The 7,334-nt window shown below is 42.1% G+C and overlaps 1 non-coding gene across 1 annotated transcript; it reads left to right on the top strand.

Moving 5' to 3' along the window:
- The first annotated feature begins 5,729 nt into the window (after positions 1-5,729).
- On the top strand, positions 5,730-5,836 carry LOC122752044. Its single transcript, XR_006355849.1, has one exon. It is a non-coding gene; the product is annotated as a U6 spliceosomal RNA (small nuclear RNA).
- The last annotated feature ends 1,498 nt before the right edge of the window (positions 5,837-7,334 follow it).

Below are 7,334 nucleotides of genomic sequence, written 5' to 3'. Positions count from 1 at the left end.
CACAGTCTTGTCACCTGATTGAATGAATTCAGCAATAATTGGTTAAGTGCTTCTTTGTGGATCCATACCGTCAATGGTGTGGGTCCTCTTTCGCCTTGCCCTGGAATGACAAAAATAGCATTTATCAGGGCCAACTTTGTGTTAGGCACTGGGAATACAAAGATCAGGGAAGCTTAGTGCTTTCCAACTGGAGTTTTGTAGCTTATGGGGGAATGAGATGTGCACAAAGATGCACAAGAGAAAAAGAAAGAGAAAAAGGAGAGGTCTGGATTAAGTGACCTAGGGAATTTGAGGAGGGAGAGATCACTTCCAGCCTGTGGGTGGTGAAGAAGATCGGGACAGACTTCATGAAAAGGTAGCATCTTCATTGGGCCTGGAAGAGACAAAAAATAATTTCCGCCGGTGGTGATGAGGAGGGAGTGGGTTCAAATAGAAAAGAAGGCCTGTATAAATTCATGAAAGTCGGGGAGTGCTACCAAAGGTACCAGCATGAAACAAGATTGGTTAGACTCAGCTTGCAGAGAGTGCTAAATGCCAGGCTGAGGAATTTGTATCTTATTCTATAGGCAATGGAGAACCACTGAAGACTTTTGAGGATATGGTAAGAATTGTGTAGTCATTTCCTTCCGTTCTTAGCTCAAGTGTCACCTTCAAAATGAGACCTTTTCTGATCCCTCAGCTGCTAGTAAGTACCCTCGGAAAAGTTATCTTGTATTTATGTAGCAGGGTGTTGGATTGGAATGTGTCCTTTGGGAAAAGACTTTAAGAGTGATAAAATGCAGTGCATAAAGCACTGGCCTTGGATTCAGGAGGATCTGAGTTCAAATCCAGCCTCAGACACTTGACACTTACTAGCTGTGTGAACCTGGGCAAGTCACTTAACCCTCATTGCCCCGCAAAAAAATAAAAACAAAGAGTGCCACAAGTGCTCAGGCCCCTTGCTAAAGAATGGCTCACTGGAAAGGGGCCCTGTCACTGTGGGAAGTGCTCCGGTTCAACTCCCTACTATTTTAAAGAATTCATTGTGTATATTACATAGGTACATATGTGCATACGAACCTATATAATGCACATATGTATTGTATTAAGTGATATACATACACACATACATACCACATTTAGGTGTGTGTATATGTAGTATATAAATACACATAGACACATTTAGGAACACAGGGAATGTCGGCTTTTTTTTTTTTTAGATTTGAATTCTCAGCAACTAGTGCAGTTCCTGGCACGTAGTAAGCTTGCAATAATACTTGCTGATTGATTTTGAATATATTTATATAGGTGTATGCTAGATTCCCCAATAAAATGTAAGCTTCTTGAGGGTGGGAACTTTCTTTTTTGGATTCGCATCTCCAGTGCTTGGCAAAGAGTAGGCACTTAAAAAGTACTTGGGTTTTTTAATTGATTATTTTGGCAGCTATATTGAAGTAGCAGGTGGACTGAAGAGGAGACTGAAGACGGAGCTACCAATTAGAAATATTTGAATAGACTGGGTGAGAAGGTAATAAGGGCTCTGAGCTACGGTGGTGGCAGTGTGATTGGAGAGAAGACAGATGCAAGTGATAGCATGGAATTAGAATCAAATGGACTTGAAGTCAAAGATGACTTCAGGGTTTTGAACCTGGGTGACTTGGATGCTGATGATAGGAACTGGAGATTTGGGATAAGGGGTAGAAATAGAGGAGAAGATGAATTAACTTTTGGACATGTTGAGTTTGAGATGAAGATATGGATAGATAATATAGATGCATATGTCCAGCAGACTGACTCTCTCTGTCTCTGTCTCTGTTTCTGTCTCTCTGTCATTTGCATAGAGGTGATATTTGAAGCCTTCAAAGTAGATGAGATCATCAGGGAGTAGATGTAGACAGGGAAGCGGGCCAAGCATGAAGCCTTAGTTGATAACACATGTATAAGGAGAAAGTTGTTATGAGCTAGGATACTGGTAGAATTGGGGAGGCATGAGTTAATCTCCCATAACAACCATAACATCAGTCGACTTCAGTTGTGACTGAAGAAGTTATGGAGTACACCTGAGGCAGTTTGAGTTAACTCTTCCCCCAGATGCATGGCTATGGAATCCATCTGTGGGCCCTTTAGGCAAGGAGAATATAAAATCAGCTGTAAGAAGTGAGTTTTGGAGCCCCCAGAGAACTTCTTTGCTCATTGCTTTTTACCTCCTGGCCAGTGGCTTTTAGCTGATTTTATCTTTCTGTGAAATTGCTAGGGTCTGCGTTTATCCGGGGGTATTTGAATATGTTTTTATTAAAAGGACTACTTATTTGAATCCTTAGGATCTCAGAGATCCATCAAACCAAATGCTGAATCTTGAAAAGGAAAAGCAATAAAAAACGAAGATTCAGATACAGTATGGAGATGAGAAGGAGACTTCGGGGTCTTATGACAGGGGAAGTAATGAGTAGTACTCCTTAATTCATAGCTTAATAAATAGATTCAGCAATAGCTGTGGCCAAAAAAAAATCATCTGATGGTCAACCTTCTGGTGAGGGACCTTCTGAATTTAGCTAAGCTGGTCCTGAAACAACATTACCAGTTCCATACTTTCCATATGTGGCCCATGCTCTGTTGGCATGGCCTCCCAGAACCCAGGGTCACCTGTGCACCATAATGATGTATCAGAGGAAGACTTGAGTGAAGCACCGACCATTTAGGATAACGGTAATCACAGCAGTAGGAACAACAGTGCCAGCAATGGAACTAGAACAACGAATACAATTTCAACAGCCATTTTTGCCGTTCTCCCCTCTTCCTGGCTTGGGTACAGAGTGAAATCACAGAATTCTGCAAACACACTGTAAACATTGGAACTGATGTCTCCCCTCATTGAGAGGGCATCTGTGGGATGACAGGAGGGGGACAAAGGGTCGTAATGTAAATTACCATGTAAACTACCACTATGTTTGAGTTTACAACACCTTTGCCCCCTTGCAACTGGAGCAAAATGGTCTCATGTGACTTCTAAATAACAAGAGAATTGAGGAACCTTCCAAAGTCAGAATTACCTAAACAAGCCCCATATGTCTGGCTGCATGCAGCTACTGTAAATAAATTTCAGGCAGCTGCTGAAAATGGGAAAATCCAAGAATGATGCTCCCCCGTTGGACGTTTGTCAGCTCTCTTTTAATGCCGGTCCTAGAAGGAGTGCTAATACGAGTTTACACTGGTAAGCTAAGGGATCTGTTTAGGAGACACAAACATTTTATCTGTTGGGGCTGGACCGTTTTTTTTTTTTTGTTGTTTTTTTTGACATAAGTTTACAGGATACACATGAAGTGGATCAGAGAGTGTTGGATTGTTTTGTCTTTTTAGCTAAAATAGCCTCTTTAGGCACAAATCTTGACTCTGTACCCGTTCTCGTCTCAGACTCACGAGTCCAAGGATGTCCACCTGGTTGGCAACTTCTGTTGTTTATGTGTTGTCTTTCATGTCTTGGTCAGCAGCAAAATTTTTCCCTTTTCTCTCATTAGATCATGTTTGTCTTGGAGGTGTTTATATTCTGAACCCAGAAGGGAAGGAAATGTGTGTGTGTGTGTGTGTGTGTGTGTGTGTGTGTGTGTGTGTGTGTGTGTGTGGTGTCATTGCTCAGAAGAGAGTTCTGATTGGGTGATAAAATTCTCTTATACCTCTAAGGTTATAACCCCACTTTGAAGCTTATAGAGAGGACCAGCTTTGTCACTGACTGAGCGAAGTGACTGTAAGTGGATCATTTCCCTGGACCTCAGTTTTCCCATTTGTAAAATGTTGAGGTTGGATAATATTATCTAACAGATCTTTTTTGGCCATGACAGTCTCTCTGATTCTGTTTTGAGGTTCTAAGGGTAAGGGATGAAAGACAAAGCCCCGGGGAAAGTACGAAGCTCTTTCTGTATGGTCTGCACCTTTTTTTGGGGGGGGGCAGGCAATGAGGGTTAAGTGACTTGCCCAGGGTCACACAGCTAGTAAGTGTGAAGTGTCTGAGGCCGCCTTTGAACTCAGGTCCTCTTGAATCCAGGGCCAGTGTTTTATCCACTGCGCCACCTAGCTGCCAGGTCTGCACTTTTAAAATAGATTGTATGCAGTAGAAACTCCAGGCTTTCCTGCCCCATTGCTTTTGCTCATGGTGTTCCTTTTGCTTATACTGTCTTCTACACCCCCCCCTTCATTGCTCATTGGGAGCCCCAATCCTAGCTATCCTTGAAGACCCAGATCGAATGCCACCTCCTCTGCAGATTTTACCCTCTGCCAATAGATCTTTCACTTGCTCCACAGTGACTAAATAATGGGAACTGCATGAATAAATGCAAAAGTGTTTATTAAGAGCTTACTAAAGCCTGCGCAAGTACCAAAGTGAAGCCAATGCCTGCCATAGAGGGGTTCTATTCTAATGCAGAGACCATTTGCAAAGGGGAGTGGGGAGCTTGGGAGGGAATTTCAGCTTGGAAAGTTACAGGAATGACAAATAGATCCACAGGGGAGTAAGTTGACACGCTCTTTCCAGGAGTAATGACAACGCTGATTTGATTATGGATCTAGCTTTGGTGGCAGGTGGGGAGAGGGGAGAGGAACAAAAGGAAGTATAGCTGGAACCAAGCCCAGAGGGAGCATATGACAGGAGCCACCACCAATTAGGACAGCAGGGACCCGGGAGAGGAGCCCTGGAGAGGCATTTACTTGTACTATTGACATCTCTTAGAACAGTAAAGCAGTTACCACAAGGAAGAGGGTGAAACTGTCCAGAAGCCACTTCAGCCAAGCTGTCGATTGATGTCTTTGCCAAGTGCTCCGCAGACAGACTTCTCATTTGCCCAGCCACTTCCTAAATCTCAATTAGTTTGGCCTTCCCAGGGCTCCTCCCTTAAAAATTATATTTTACTGATGTATTTTGTCTTTGGATCGCAATTAGGACCAGTCTTTTTGAGAATCTAGTGCCTCTGTCTCCAGGATTTGCTCATCATATATTTGGGTGTATTATTATTGTCTCTTGGTCTCCCAAGATGGCAGGCTCCTTTTCTCTTCCACTTTTGTATGTCCTTATTAATGTTTCTTATGCCTCTTAGTGAGTCAGTTTAATAGAGCTGAGTGTGGTTTAATTGGATGGAGATGTAATGTTATCTTCAGCATCATAGTTGCTGTTCTTATTGCCAGCCTTCTCACTCTCATCATGATCCACCTTTAATGTGATACTAACAACCCCACCACTACCGCCTCCATGACTACAACTACTACCATACACTGCTACCATCATTATCCCAACCACCACCATCGTCATCACCAACATCACTTCAACATCAGTGACAAGAGCACCATCATCATTGCTGCCTACCACCATCATTGTCGTAAAACAGTAACTCTGGCTCTACCATTAGCTAGGTCTTAGACAAATTATTGTTCCTCCATGAATCTCATTTTCCTCATTTGTAAAATGAGGGGTTTTGTTGCTCAAAATGGATGATTCTAGGAGAACTGATGGCCCTGTTCCATCCCAACCTATGCCTGCAAAGGACTATGGGATTGAATTGGTATTCTGGGATGAGCCAGACTCAATCAGGATGATACTGGAATATTAGTAGGTCATATTATGATCTACCATTGTGATCTCTCAAACTTTTCTATCTCCCCCTTACTTTGTATTCAGGAAATGAGGAAGTAACATTAATACCCTGAACTCTTAGTCCCCTAGGCCAACCAAGTCTCAACCTATTGAGTAAGGTCTCAGTAACTTTGTGCTTATTTTGGTAGCACATATAATAAAATTGGAACTATACAGAGAAGATTAGCATGGCCCCTGCACAAGGATGACATGCAAATTTGTGAAGTGTTCCATATTTTTTTGCTTCACACACACAAAGGAAAGATCTCAGTAACTTTTAAGGAAAAACCAACTTAACCCATATGTATTGGGGATGGAGGTGGGGTGAAGGGGAAGAAGGTTAAGATATTGCTCAGTCTACTATTGGTTATATGAGTTGATTTTCAAAATCTGGAATGGATAATTGAGGTTGCATGGACTAGTGGAAAAGGGTATTGGAATAATAGTTAGGAGAGGAAGCTAGGTGGTGCAATGGACAATATGCCAGACCTTGAGTCAGGAAGATTCCTATTCCTGAGTTCAAATCTGGTCTAAGACACTAGCTGTGTGACGCTGGGCAAGTCATTTAATCTTGTCTGCCTCAGTTTCCTCATCTACAAAATGGGCTGAAGAAGGAAATGGCAAACCACTCCAGTATCTTTGCCAAGAAAACCTCAAATGGGGTCATGAAAAGTTGGACACGACTGAAATGACTGAACAACAAATTGTCAAGAGATCTGGCTTCCAATCTGTCTGTTAGTAACTGGCTATTTGAATGGAGAAAGTTATCCTTGGGTTTGTTACTTTTTTGTAAAATGGGAATTATATTTGCCCTCACTGTGTCCTCCAAATGTAACAAGGTATGAGAAAGTACTTCTAAAAGTGTACAGTGTTCCATCCAGACAAAGCATGGGGTTCCACCCCAAGGAAATCAATCTAACATTAGAAAAATACCCCTTCCATGTCACTTTTCCTCCAAACCATTCACATAAGAAGGATTTTTACTGTGATATTTCACATTTTCTTTGTAGTTGATGGTCTTTTAATGGTTGCATTCTGGTTGCATATAGAAAGCACATTCATTTTAAGATTTCTGTGCCTTAATGGTTATTTGTTTTGCTTGGTTCCAGTGAGGTACAAATCAGTGATATGGACAGACTATATTTGTCTTGGCATTAAGGATCATTGTCTTTAGCAAGTGCTGTTTGGCCTGGCATGGCCCTGGTTTTCCCCATCTGTTTCTGATGTTTACATTGTGAAAGCTATGATAGACACACAGGACATTGCCACATGCAGTGAGAAAAAATAAATCCTTTCTTTTTTCCCCTCCACCCCAGTGCATCAAACAGAGGCTGAGCACATAATAAACCCAGACCCAAATTACACTGGAGCCTCCAAACTGTCAGGCTTGGTCAGAGCACATAGGGATTGATTGCCCAGACTCTGGAGGCTTTCATGTCAGTGATACAGGGCTTCTAGTGGAATCCAGAGACTTATTTGAAGAGGGATACAGAGAGAGACAACATCTCAAAGTGGGCTTCAGAAAGAGAGCAGAGTGTAGGCATTGCTTAAAAAATACAAAACAAAATACAACTCTCCAAATCTAGACGAACAATGAATAAGCCGTCAGGCCTAGAAGAATACCCAGACCAGATCTTTCTCCTATTGAGCATGAGCACATTTCCTCTTGTTCACCACTTTACCTCTCTCCTTGGTTTGGTGGAGTGAAATGAATGCTGAATGTGTATTCAAAAGACCT

This window comes from Dromiciops gliroides, chromosome 3, assembly GCF_019393635.1.
Source record: "Dromiciops gliroides isolate mDroGli1 chromosome 3, mDroGli1.pri, whole genome shotgun sequence".
NCBI classification, from domain to species: domain Eukaryota; kingdom Metazoa; phylum Chordata; class Mammalia; order Microbiotheria; family Microbiotheriidae; genus Dromiciops; species Dromiciops gliroides.
Note: the sequence above shows the minus strand (reverse complement) of the source record. Positions and strands in the feature narration are given on the sequence as shown.